The sequence below is a fragment of the Aethalodelphis obliquidens genome, unplaced genomic scaffold (assembly GCF_003676395.1).
Source record: "Aethalodelphis obliquidens isolate GAN/ISIS:26980383/991018 unplaced genomic scaffold, ASM367639v1 scaffold69, whole genome shotgun sequence".
NCBI lineage: Eukaryota > Metazoa > Chordata > Mammalia > Artiodactyla > Delphinidae > Aethalodelphis > Aethalodelphis obliquidens.
In genome coordinates this window covers 4,323,443-4,336,763 of record NW_020838013.1, presented here as the reverse complement: position 1 = coordinate 4,336,763, position 13,321 = coordinate 4,323,443, and the positions used below count along the sequence as shown (strand labels likewise).

At 48.1% G+C, this 13,321-nt stretch overlaps 1 protein-coding gene across 9 annotated transcripts in view; it reads left to right on the top strand.

The window, feature by feature from the left end:
- Positions 1-224: 224 nt before the first annotated feature.
- The window catches only part of PC (pyruvate carboxylase), a 106,746-nt gene continuing 93,649 nt past the window's right edge, over positions 225-13,321 (top strand). For 2 of the 9 annotated variants that reach the window (XM_027090472.1, XM_027090469.1), the window contains exons 1-4: positions 225-315; positions 720-859; positions 4,500-4,539; positions 5,074-5,112. The gene's annotated coding sequence lies outside the window, so the exon portion shown is untranslated. Of the gene's footprint in view, positions 316-719; positions 860-2,206; positions 2,334-4,499; positions 4,540-5,073; positions 5,113-5,133; positions 7,160-13,321 lie in introns of those variants that run through there. The other 7 variants (XM_027090471.1, XM_027090467.1, XM_027090475.1 and 4 more) reach the window with 5 other exon arrangements.

Sequence of the window (13,321 nt, the reverse complement as noted above, 5' to 3'; positions counted from 1 at the left end):
AGGGGCGGGCTCCCCCAGCCTCGTCACCAATCCAGGGGCCTGCCGGGGACGGGAGGGGCGGGGCTGATGTGGGGCGCCAAGGCTTAAACGTGACGGGCAGGCGGGCGTAGGGAGGAGTCCCGGGCAGGGGAACGGTGAATGACAGAGGAGGCTGTCCAGTAACAGGAGGGGTTGGGCTGTCTGAGCCAATAGGAAGTCCGCAAGGCGGGACTGGGACCGCAGCAAGTTCGGTTGCGCGGAGACCGCAGCTGTTCCCTGTCAGTGGAGGCAGCGGCGGTAGAGGCGGTGGCGGCAACTTGCGGCAACACCGAGGAGGTGAGTGCCGGCGGCGCTGTGCATTTTCCTCTTCCCGCAGCGGGTCGGAGCGGGTGGGCGTGCGCCGGCGCTGCCGCGGGGGACGCTTATGTAAGGGTCGCGCGCGCCAAGGCGGCGCCAGCTCCACGAGTGACGGCTGGAGGAGACGGCAGCGGGCGGTGCGCGACGCGCCGCGCCGCGCGCCGCCCCGCGCCGCGCGCCGCCCCTCCCCTCCCCTCCCCCTCCCGCGAGGGACTGTTTGCGCGAGCCCGCCCCCCACCCCCGCCCTGGGGACCCGTCGCCCCAGTTCTCCGGGCCCGCCGCCCCGCGAGCATCCTTCCCGCGTTGGCGCAGCCCGGCCTCGTCCACTCGGCTCCCCGGGGGCCGCCGGCGGCCTTATTCCTGCTCTCGGGCCCATTTTGCAGATGGAGAACCTGAGGGCACGGAGCCCTCAAATGCCTCGCGCGAGGTCCCTGAGGGCTCGAACCCAAGTCTGTCAGAATCCGGAGCCCAAGTGTCCCCCACCATACTGGAAGTTGCTCAGCTCTGAAGAAAGCCATGGCGTGTAAGGCGAGGGTTTTCCGTGTTACGAGTGCCTGCACTCTGCTTCCCATAGGATCCACCTGGTAACCCTGGGGGGCATTCTTGTAATTCCACTTAGTTTCAGAAGAGGAAGCTTCGGGCGCCCAGAAGCAGTGATTAGGAGGAGGTGGGGCTGAGCTCAGCCCGTTATTTCTACAGCTTTTAGCAGTTTACAAAGTGCAGTGAGTAGCAGCTGGCCCTCCGGGAAATGCCCTCCTGGGCACGCAGTCTGAAGCCCTGGCTTGCCCTGGCTTTGAGGACCTGCCATACACGTTCCTCCCAGCACATCTTGCTTTGTGTACTTGGAGTGAGTTGTTTCACCTCTGGATATCCTTTTCCTCATTTCACAAGTGCCGGGGCTAGGTCAGGTCCCTAGGTCCCTGGGAGCTTTGAAATTCTTAAAAATCTGATTAAAATTCATTTTGTGATAAAGAGGAGGCCAGGGATCCCCGTTCTGTAGCTGAGAAAACTGAGGCTCAGAGAGGTGCCGCTATTTGTCAGATCATAACCAGGGCCTCCCCAGTCTTTACCAAGAAGTCTTTGCCTTCCCGTTGCTCCCTTACCCACTGCTACCAGCAGCCTTGGCCTCCCCCCCCCCCCCCCCCCCCCCCGCCTGTGATGCACATACTGGAGTGGATGTGCTCAGCATTTCGATGCCCTCGCAGCTACAGCTTTTCTGCCTGCCTGCTCTTCATCTAAACCCTTGAACTCTTCATCACATTCTTTGCACACCTGTCATGTTCAGAGCCCTAGACTGGGTGCTGCGCGAAGACGTGGGAGACGAGGTGCCCCAGAACTGCCAACAAACTGGTTGGGGGAGAGAAAAAGAAACAGCGTAAGCAGAAAGTCGGCATGCCGCAGATGTTTGTAGAGAGCTGGTGTGGGCGAGGTATGGCCAGAGGAGGACGTGGAAGAGGAAGTTCCGTAGAGGCTGGCAAATCAGGGCAAAACTCACACCAAGGCCAGGGACAGGAGAACTGGACTGGCTGGGGCTGGATGGGCATGGATTAGGGAAGGCTTGGTGGAGGAGGCGAGTTGGGAGCCTCCTTTTTTTCTTTTTCTATAAATTTATTTATTTTATTTTTGGCTGCGTTGGGTCTTCGTTGCTGCGTGTGGGCTTCCTCTAGTTGCGGTGAGCGTGGGCGACTCTTCGTTGCGGTGCGCGGGCTTCTCATGGCGGTGGCTTCTCTTGTTGTGGTGCACAGGCCTCAGTAGTTGTGGCTCACGGGCTCTGTAGCGCAGGCTCAATAGTTGTGCCACACAGACTTAGCTGCTCCGTGGCATGTGGGATCTTCCCGGACCAGGGCTCGAACCTGTGTGCCCTACATTAGCAGGCGGATTCTTAACCATTGCGCCACCAGGGAAGCCTGAGTTGTGAGCCTCTTGATTCCACGGCGGCCAGCAGTGAAGAAGCAGTGATTGGATATGAGCAGCCAAGGTTTTATGATGAAGTACAGGTGAGTTTTAAGTAACTGGACCCTGGCAGAGGAAGGCTGAGGAAGGTGGAAGGAGAACATGGAGATAGCACTTCCCAGTTGAGTGTGAGAAGTTTGGTTGGTCATCTCGCAGAGGCCTCTGCAGGAGGCGTTATAAGGTGAGGGCACTTGCTAAGGTGCGGGTGAGTCAGAAGTGAGATTGGGTCCAGAGGCGCCAGGGTGCTTGGTTGGGCTCTGAGGGCCCAGCAGCAGCGGGCCTGAGCTACAGTCTGTTCTGTTTGTGTTCTAGTAAGCAACCTATGAGCACGTGTCCTTGTGAGAAGTTTCTTAGTGGCTGCTCTGCCCTGCAGAAAAGGGCTTTGTTCACTATAGCTGCGCAGTATCTATTGGTTGAATTGAATTAGGCTGCCATTCAGAATTTCTGCAGTTTACCCCAAAGTCCCCTCTGCTCCTTATCTCTTTATCTTTCTCTACTGAAGCCTGTCCCAGCTTGACTGACTCTCTCTGTGCCAGTTCTCACCTCCAAGATCATCCCTCAGAGGGATTTGCCTTGATGTTGTAACCCCGGTGGATCCCTCCTGCCTTTGAGGTGCTAGTACAGGTGGCTTGTCTTTTTTTTTTTTTTTTTAAATCCTCTGCCTTGTTTTCCCTTTGTCTCACTTCCAGCGCCCTGGGTGCTGTGCTAGGTCCCTGTCCTGACACTGTTTGCAGAGGCGTGGGGCACTGGGGCACAGCAGGACTGCAGATCCAGGTCTCATTCCAAGTCACAGCACATTCAGGGGCTGCAGGGATGATTGTCGTATGTCAGAGGATCTGGGCGGAAGGCCTGGGCAGGCCCCAGACTGTCCAGATCTCTCCCTGGCACTTTCCCGCGTGAGCTGGAGACCTCAGGCCGGTAAACATTCCCCGTGAGGACTAGTGTGGGCCTTCTCTCTGGCTCCCTCCCAGTAGCATCTTACTGTCTTCTGAACAGGGCCCTCCTCCCCCCATCCAGAAGGTGTGCCTGTTTGGGGGCAAGTTTCTCTTCCAGACACATCGTTCACAGAAGTGGGGCATTTGCCTGCTCTCTCTGAAGCCTCACCTGGGCCCGCCTGACCATCTCTTCCCTTCCCTCTGTGTCTTAGCTGCCTCTTGTCTCAGCTGTGGATACTTTGCCAAACTGTCAAAGGAGTAGGGCCTGACGGTGGAAGCTGGGACAGTGACGAAGAGGAAACCGTTTCCTCTTCCTTACTGAAGGAAAAGATAGGCTCCCACCTGTTGGGCTTTTTCTTCTCTTTGACCCCACAGGTACCCTCTTCTGCCTCAGCCTCATCTGAGACTACTGGCTGTTGCCCCGAAACTCACTTCTTTGTGTCCTTCTGCTGATCTTGTTCCTGACGATCTTGACTCTGCAGGACTTTTCCTCTTCTCTTGTCCTGTCGAAATTACTCTTCAGGCTTTCCTGCAATAAGCCTTGCTGAATCTATTGAGCTGGACGTGGGTTCTCTCTTTTAATAATAATGATGATAAATAATGATTGATTGTTATTAATAATAAAAGTCATCCTTTGTTGAGCTCATACTGTGTGGTGGCAGGGACCTTGCTAGGCCCCTTTTATGTATTATTTGATTATCACAACAACCCTACAACAAAAGTACAGTTAGCTCCTTGTTTACAGATGTGGAACGGTGAGTGAAATAACTCGCTCAGAGTCACACAGCTAGGAAAGGGCACGGCTAGGGTCCTCCCCAAGCTGTCAGGCTCAGAGTACACGCTCGGGTCCCTCTCACGTACTATCCTGTTCTTACCTCTACTAGCTAGCCCCCAACAACCCTGCCCTATGCAGGGTATGTGCTCAAGACGTATTTTATTGAATTGAATGCCCCAAACATTCATTTTCAGCCTTGACATAATCTACCAAGGCAACTCGTTTTCTTGGAACATGGACTTAGTTCATTTGATGGTTTGCTGGCCTGTGTCTCCATTTTGCTCTTTACTGACCAGTGGCTAAAGCTAACGGACAGGTGTGGCCTTTCAAAAACAAGCAGTCTGTAAACTCTAGAAAGTGGTCACGCACCACCAACTGGGCTCCCATGGGTCCAAACACAGGTGTGCTCTTTGTGTGTGGGGTGGTGGTCTCTGCAGGAAGGGATCTGAGGACATAGCTGGCGAAATAGGAAACACATCAGCTTCTTCATTTGTGTCCAGTTGCAGAGTGAGACAGGAACCAGGCTCAGAGAATCCGGAGGTGAGTTAGCTCCTGAAGGATTGGAGGTGGCTCGAAAATTGGCCTGAGGTTGGATGGGAATGGGCAGGAAGACCAGGCACTTCAGATCAAACAAGAAAAGTTTCTAGAACTTGTTCTTGTGTAGTGGGTGCCAGAAAAAGGTTTTACTTAAATGCTTCTTATTAGGCACGTTGGCCAACCGTCTGAGCGCGTCCTCTATACCAGGCACGGTGCCAGTGCTTTGAGTGTGTACCTCCTCGGGAGCCTTCCTCCCTGGTGGTGTTACTCCCATTTCACATATGAGGAAACAAGCTTTGAGTGGTTCTGGGAGTGGGTGGCAAAGCAGCAAGAATAGAGCCCAGGTAGTCGGACGACAGAGCTGGGTTGCTCTCAGCCCCGTGCTGTCCTGGTGGCCCCCCAGATACCCTTGAGATCAGGGGAAGGCAAAGCAGCAGTTCTTCCCTGGGTTTTAAGTCTGTGTTCCTGCTATGCCTGGCTTCTCTGGGGAGTGCTGGGAGAGAAATGAGGGTAACACTTTCTTTTTCTTTTATTTAGATAACCCCTGCCTCCTGAGAGCTGACAATACACTTGAGGGTAAGTCCTGTGCCTGGGTCCAGGTCAGTGGGATGCCTGTGGGAGCAGCAGCTGTAGGTGTTAGCAGTCCTCGCACATCAGTGATCAAGCTCAATAAATAAAAAAGGCCAAGCTCTGAGTTTTGGAAAATATATGCAGGCTTTGTCTGTTCCAGACTCTCTTGGTTTTCTTGGTTTTCACAGGAAAGTGATGTCTGGCTCCCTGCTGGCCCCAGTTGGCTGCTGGCCAGCCTCAGCAGGAGGCCCTGCTTCTGGAAGGGTGTGGCTTGGGATGCCTGGTGGTGGGGGAGAGTGGCGAGGCTCCTCAGGACCACAGGAAGGAAGCATCTGTAGGGCTGGGCAGCCTCTGAGAAGAGCCCTTGAGTCCATGTGGAGAGCGGGCAGCTGGGCACAGGAGGTGGCTCTGTCAGCTGGCTGTAAAAGCACTTGATTGTGTCCAGACAACGATGAGGGGGTGAAGGTGGACTTGCCCCTCCTTCCCCCCACATAGTGCTCTGTGTGGCAGCACGGCCCTGTATAACCTCCTGCTCTTAAGGTTTCCCCTCACATGGGAAACTCCACCGATTGCATTGATCCCGGTGCATCTCCGCAGCCTAAATTCCAAGGCCCTCGGGTGCGGGGTCCACCTGGTGGTCTGTGAGAGGGCCCTAACCGGGCACGGTCCTGGCTCTGTGTAGCATCCCGCCTGCATTTCAGACACTGGTATGCTCTTCCCTTCGTCCAGAGGCAGGCCAGCCGCTACCCCCTGGTTCACAGTCAGGTGCCCTGGGAACTTAGTGGCTCAGGGGCAGCTTTGCCCAGAGCTCAGGTTCAGTGCTCAGTGTGGAGATTCCTTTGTCCGGGGACTTTTTTCATATGATCCTTCAGAACCCATAAGCTGTTCTCCGTCCTGAGATTTTTCCACAGTCCTCACGTGTCCTAGGTCTTGGGCCAGGAGTGGCCGTTTTCCACTCTGAGATGGAGTTTTTGCTTGGAAAAGTGGGCGGAGTGTAAAGGCAGGTGGTATGAGTGGAAATGCCTCCGGACCTGTGACGGACTCCACCCTCCACAAACTTCCCACTGTTCTCTCTGCTTGCTGTCGGTCTTCCATCTTAGCTGATAGAGTTGAATGTTGTTGCTCTTTCTGGCATCCCTGTGAGGAGAAGAGAGGCAGTTTGGTGACAGTCCCAATTTCTCAGCTTACGGAGCTGAGAAATTGGGGCCCAGAGAAGGCTAATTAGCAGAATCCAAGATTCTGACACCCCTCCTTTTTTTTTTTTTTTTTTTCCAGAGTATCATCTTTTCTTGCATGTCTTCCCCAAATCCATCAGTAGGAAGGGAAAATTAGTCGCCAGGAAGGGCCTTCTTCTGCCAGGTCATCTAATTTGTTAAAGCTTGTTTGGCTTTTCAGTCCCTACTTCCCTCCTGAGTCCATGGAGCTTTGCTTAGTTACTGTAACTAAGACTCTGCCATTGAAGGTTCTCGCCTTCCCCTGTCCTCCTCCTTTTGGTCGCCTTGGTGATCCTGGAGGGAGGTAGATGTGGGCTTTTTTTTTTTAAGTATTATTCCAGAAGGCATAACCCTGGGTCATCTCAACACCCCCTCATTGCTGCTCTTCCTCACCTCCTTACCCTGATTTGCCTGTGGGGCAGGGGGCGTTTGGCGGTGGTGCTGGGATATCGGATATCCAAGGCAGCTCTAGGTACATTTCCACCAGCTGTGGGCCAGACTCCACATGTGGCAGCTCCTCTCGGGAGGCCTCGGGAAAATTCCATGATCTGGCTGTGCTGAGTCATGCTTAGTCTCTGAGGATACGTGTGTCACCTTTCGCATATCTGTCACTGGTCAGCCCAGGATCTGGGAAAGGCTGCAGTTACTATAGAGTGATATCATGCTGCTGATCTTTTCTATTTGCCCATCGCTGTATGCTTTTCCCAGTGCTTTTACTAATGTGCTGTTTATCAATATGAAAATGATTAATATTAAATCATTTATAATAAGTGGATTATTCTGGAAAACATTCCTCTCGTGAATGAGGAAACTGAAGTTCGGTGAGACCAAGTGACTTGGTGAGTTTTGGGTGACTGGTGAGTAGCATGCTTGAGTGAGATTTTTTAATCATCCCCCCCGCCCCCGGGTTTTTGTGTAATGCAAAGATTATTCAGAAGTTACTTTGATTGTACAAATTGATTTTCAGTTTGTTCAAGTTACAAACTCAAAAATCTCATTCTTCCTTTAAGGGCCAGTCTTTTACATTTAGCTTTTAAGTGTAGCCTACAAATCTTTCTGTTCTACTTATGATTCTAGAAAATTTTAATAATCACTTTAAGGGGTCTTTGGGTTAATACTTGATCCATTTGCAATCTTAACTCATTTGAAAATTTTAAATTGAGTTTATGAATTACATTCAACTTCCTTTAATAATACTTGAAATTGTCTGATTACCAAATCTTTAATACTTAAATATTCCTGTTTAACTAATAAATTAAACTGACTCTTAAATTTTCTTAAACATTCCTATACTGTTTTATCTTATTTTTTCACACAGCTTTACTGAGGTGTTTTTGACATAATAAATTGCACATATTTAAAGTGTACAATTTATATTTTGAAATATGCATGCACTTGTGAAACCATGACCACAATTAAGATAGTGATTATCCAAAAGTGTCCTTGTGCCCCTTGGTAATCCCTGCCTCCCACCCCTCTCTGCCTTTACCATCTCCAAGTAACCACTGAACTGCTTTCTGTTACTATAGATTAATTTGCATTTTCTAGAATTTTACCTAAGTGGAATCATATAGTATGTACTCCTTTTTTGTCTGGCTTCATTCACTCAGCATAATTATTTTGAGGTTTGTCTATGTTGCATGTATGAATAGTTCTTTTTATTGCTGAGTAATATTCCATTAGTGGATATTCCACAATTTGTTTATCTCTTCACCTGTTGGTCATTTTAGTTTCCAGTTTTTGGTGATTCTAAATAAAGCTGCTGTGAACCTCTGTACAAGTCGTTGTATGGACATATATCTCCTTTTATCTTGGCAAATGTGTAGGAGCAGAGTGGCTGGATCATATGGTAGGTATATGTTTAACTTAAACTGCCCGACCATTTTCCAAAGTGGATATATCATTTTACATTCCCACCAGCAGCAGATGAGGGTTCTGGTCCCTCCACACCCTTACCAACAATGGAGACGGTCAGTCTTTTTCATTTTAGCCATTCTGAAAGGTATGTAGTGGCATCTCATGGTGGTTTCAATTTGAATTTCCCTGGTAGCTAATGATGTTGAGCATCTTTTCATGTGCTTATTTGTCATCTGCCAATACTGATTTTATTTTATTTTATATTAGTTTTTTAAAACTTCATCTTTTTTTAAAAAATGTTTTATTTATTTTATTTTATTTATTTATTTTTGGCTGTGTTGAGTCTTTGTTGCTGTGCGCAGGCTTTCTCTAGTTGTGGTGAGCAGTGGCTGCTCTTTGTTGCAGTGTGCGGGCTCCTTATTGCAGTGGCTTCTCTTGTTGCAGAGCACAGGCTCTAGTCACAGGGGCCTCAGTAGTTGTGGCATGCGGGCTCAGTAGTTATGGCGCATGGGCTTTGTTGCTCCGCGGCATGTGGCATCCTCCCGGACCAGGGCTCGAATCCGTGTCCCCTGCATTGGCAGGCAGATTCTTAACCACTGCGACACTAGGGAAGCCCCAATACTGATTTTAAACTTAGTAAAATTCCGAGTTAAAATCCTAAGTTTAAACCAATTACTCAGTTACATATTTTAATTGGAATCTTGAGACTGACTCGTTACTCTGAACAGACCAAATTCCCTTGAACAGTGAAGTACATAAAGTAACAGATACACACAGATTTCTTAACACAAAATTATAAATATTATGGTTTTTATTTTCTTAGGCATATTTATATGCTTAAATTTCGTCTTCCTGGAGTTAAAGAAGCTTGCCTAATAAGGAAATAATGATATGATCTCAAACTGTAGTAAATCACTTTCCTAAGTGACATTTGGAGTTTCTTTCTCAACTGGATAACACTTTTTTTTTTTATAATTCAAGAGATTGCTGCCCAGGGTGAAACTGGGTCTTAGTCTTTGAATCCAACTGCTAGGCAGAGCCCCGAGTCATTGCCATTTTGCCCCCAATTGGGGACGGTTTCATAGCCCATGTGCCCTAGATTGAGGCATGCCTAATCCTTCTCTTCTCATGGAATTCTGCACTTCTATACCCAGGCTGCTACGCTGTGTGACTGGATTCAATTAATCTACTTAAGCCTTCATTTCTGTGCGCTATGGCCACAAAATAGGTGGAATTAAAATACAAAATAGGTGGAATTTAGATTCTGCATATCTTCCAAACCTTTGATCAAGGACTAGTTTTAAAATCTTGCCAGTGGGACTTTCCAGGTGGCACAGTGGTTAAGAATCCACCTGCCAGTGCAGGGGACATGGGTTCAAACCCTGATCTGGGAAGATTCCACATGCTGCAGAGCAGCTGAGCCTGTTTGCCACAACTACTGAGTCCTCGTGACACAACTACTGAAGCCTGCGTGCCTGGAGCCCATACTCCACAACTAAGAGAAGTCACTGCAATGAGAAGCCTGTGCACTGCAACAAAGAGTAGCCCCTGCTCTCCACAACTAGAGAAAAGCCTGCGCGCAGCAATGAAGACCCAATGCAGCCAAAAATTAATTAATTAATTAATTAAAAAAAAATCATGCCAGTGACACAGCAGTGTGGGAATTTGAGTCCCAGTCTTCTGTGTCTGGCGTTTCCTCCCTATACCTTACATCTTATCAAATGCAGAGAAAGGGAGTCTGGTACTTAAGGGTTCTTGGTTTCTGGTCAGGCTTGGTTACTAAGAAATTCTGGCACCCGAAACCCATGCCTGCCTTTTCGTATTCTTTAGTTCATCCCCCTGGAAATGGTGAGAACCCTGGCCTCTCCCTAACCTCCCAGTGGAGAGCTACAAGTCTCTTTGGAGGGACATTGTGATCAAACTCTTGTTAGAGATTTGGATATTATTTTATTTATTTTATTTTTTTAAAGTGATTTTTTAAAACTTTATTTTTAAAAATTTATTTATTTATTTATTTTTGGCTGCGTTGGGTCTTCGTTACTGTGCGAGGGCTTTCTCTAGTTGCGGCGAGCGGGGGCCACTCTTCATCGTGGTGCGCAGGCCTCTTACTGTCGCGGCCTTTCTTGTTGCAGAGCACAGGCGCCAGACGCACAGGCTCCGTAGTTGTGGCTCACGGGCCTAGTTGCTCCGTGGCACGTGGGATCTTCCCAGACCAGGGCTCGAACCCGTGTCCCCTGCATTGGCAGGCAGATTATCAACCACTGCGCCACCAGGGAAGCCCTAAATTTATTATTTATTTATTTATTTTTGGCTGCGTTGGGTCTTCATTGCTGTGCGTGGGCTTTCTCTAGTTGCAGCGAGCGGGGGCTACTCTTCGTTGCAGTGCGCAGGCTTCTCCTTGCGGTGGCTTCTCTTGTTGCGGAGCACGGGCTGTAGGCGCACAGGCTTCAGTAGTTGTGGCACATGGGCTCAGTAGTTGTCGCTCGCGGGCTGTAGAGCACAGGCTCGGTAGTTGTGGCGCACAGGCGTAGTTGCTCCGCGGCATGTGCGATCTTCCCGGACCAGGGCTCGAACCCGTGTCCCCTGCATTGGCAGGCGGATTCTTAACCACTGTGCCACCAGGGAAGTCCCAGAGATTTGGATTTTAGATGATAAACAAATCTGGACTTGCATTCCTGTCTTGGTCACTGGGTGTGGCCTTAGGAAGCTTGTGACTGGTGAGTGGGACCTGGCTGAAAATTATTAATGCAGGCTGACCTCTCCCCTGTTGTCTAATGCTTATGTGGCTCCATATGGGTAAAAGCAAAGGTCTGTGGAGTTCCATGAAAAGGAAATTTGAATAGGGGACTGTCTTAGATTCCTGCTTTTCAGAAGTTTTAAATACAGTCTTTCCTTACCTTTGACTCTGAGTTCCCCCTTCAGGTGGTGAAGGAGCATTGCGTGATGCACAGCATGAGAATCTATTAAATGATGGCAGTGACATCACTGAGTATTAGCATCTGCATCCAAAGAGATAGGAAAATGTGCTCCATATCAGGGCAGGGCATTAAATGGCAGAGGATACAGAGAAAATTAAAACTAAAACTTAGAAAAAAAAAAGGCATTTGACAAGGCATTTGACATGGCAATTTCAGTTCTAGAAATGTAACCTAAGGTATAATGGGACAAGCACACAAGCATACTAGGCTGTTTGGATCAGCATTTTTATAGCAAAAAAAAAAAAAGGGAAACCACCAACTGTACATCAGAAAAGGATTGCTACATATGCAGTCCATTCAGTGTCATACAATGCAGCTTTAAACATAGCCCGTGTACCCTGATCAAACTGTTGCTGTAAACCTATTACCACAGAGCAAGAGCCAGGATACTTTTACGCGAGAAAAGGTAAAACAAAGTGTATAATACCTCATTTTGGTTATTTTGGAATGTTATTCCAATTTTTTTTCTAGATGCTGGAATTATAAAATTATGTGTTTAATAAACGTTGCTGTGTCTTGTAAATAATCAGATTTTTAAAAAAATTTAGAGAAGTGTGGCATTTAAAACACTATTTGGGGCTTAAGATCAAGTACAGAGTGTTTAAGTATCAGAGTTCTTTTACCCATATTCTTCAAAAAATTGCTTAGAGGGATGAAAACCTCTTTCTAACTGCCATATGAGATATAGATTCCTCGGGAATGGTGAAATAAGGAGTTCTTAAAAGGTATTCCTCTGTAAAAGAAATGAGAAAACTGGCAAAAATTGTCAGAGTCAACTTTTTCAGAACTCTGGAAATTAACCAAAGGCTTACAGCAATCCAGGGAACATTTATTCAAGAAAAATGGCTGAATCTTGTTTTCAACAAAAGATTATGAGGCATGTAAAGAATGGCATATACACAGGGAAAGACACAATCAGTAGAAACTGTCCCTGAGGAAACTCAGGCCTTAGACTTTATAGACAAAGACTTTAAATCATCTGTTTAAAAATATGTTTAGGGCTTCCCCGGTGGCGCAGTGGTTGAGAGTCCGCCTGCCGTTGCAGAGGACACGAGTTCGTGCCCCGGTCCGGAAAGATCCCACGTGCCGCGGAGCGGCTGGGCCCGTGAGCCATGGCCGCTGAGCCTGCGCGTCCAGAGCCTGTGCTCCGCAACGGGAGAGGCCGCAGCGGTGGGAGGCCCGCGTACCGCAAAACAATAAAACAAAAAAAAAACCCAAAACAAACAAACAAAAAATATGTTTAGGACTTCCCTGTCAGTCCAGTGGTTAAGACTCGGAGCTTCCACTGCAGGGGGCATGGTTTTGATCCCTGGTTAGGGAATTAAGATGATCTCCCATGCCTCGCTGCATGGCCAAAAATAAAAAATGTTTAAAGAACTAAGGGAAAGTATGAGAACAATGCCTCACCAAAAAGAGATGATCAATAAGAGATAGAAATTACCAAAAAAAAAAAAAAATTCTGGAGTTGAAAATTATAATAACTTAAGTGAAAAAATCACTAGGAGCTCAACAGCAGAGTTGGGCAGGCAGAAGAATCAGCAAACTTTTTTTGTTTTGGCCGCGCCACGCAGAATGTGGGATCTTAGTTCCCCGACCAGGGATTGAACCCGCACCCTCGGCAGTGAAAGTGCAGAGTCCTAACCACTAGACCACCAGGGAATTCCCAGAATCAGCAAACTTGAAGATAGGTCATTTGAGGTTAAACACTGAGAAACAGAAGGAAAAAAGAATGAAGGAAAATGAGCAGGGCCTCAGACACCGACAGCATACGCATGATGGGAGTCCTAGAAAGAGGATAGAAAGGAGCAGAACGAATGTTTGATGAAATAGCCCTAAAATTCCCAAATTTGATGAAAAACAGTAATTTATGTACCCAGGAAGTTCAGTGAACTCCAAGTAGGATAAAATCAAAGAGATCCACACCTAGACACATCATAATCAAAGAATCTTGAAAGCAGCAAGAGATAAGCGACTCATCACAAGGACCTTTGATAAGGTTAAGAGCTGACTTCTCCTTGGAAACCATGGATGCCAGAAGGCAGTGAGATGAACATAGATGCCATATGAGGCAAAACCTTTAACTGTATTTGATCTTTGAGTCTTAGATGGCTCTGATCTCTTCCATCTTCAGGGATAACATGTCAATGTAGTCCCTAAATAACAATT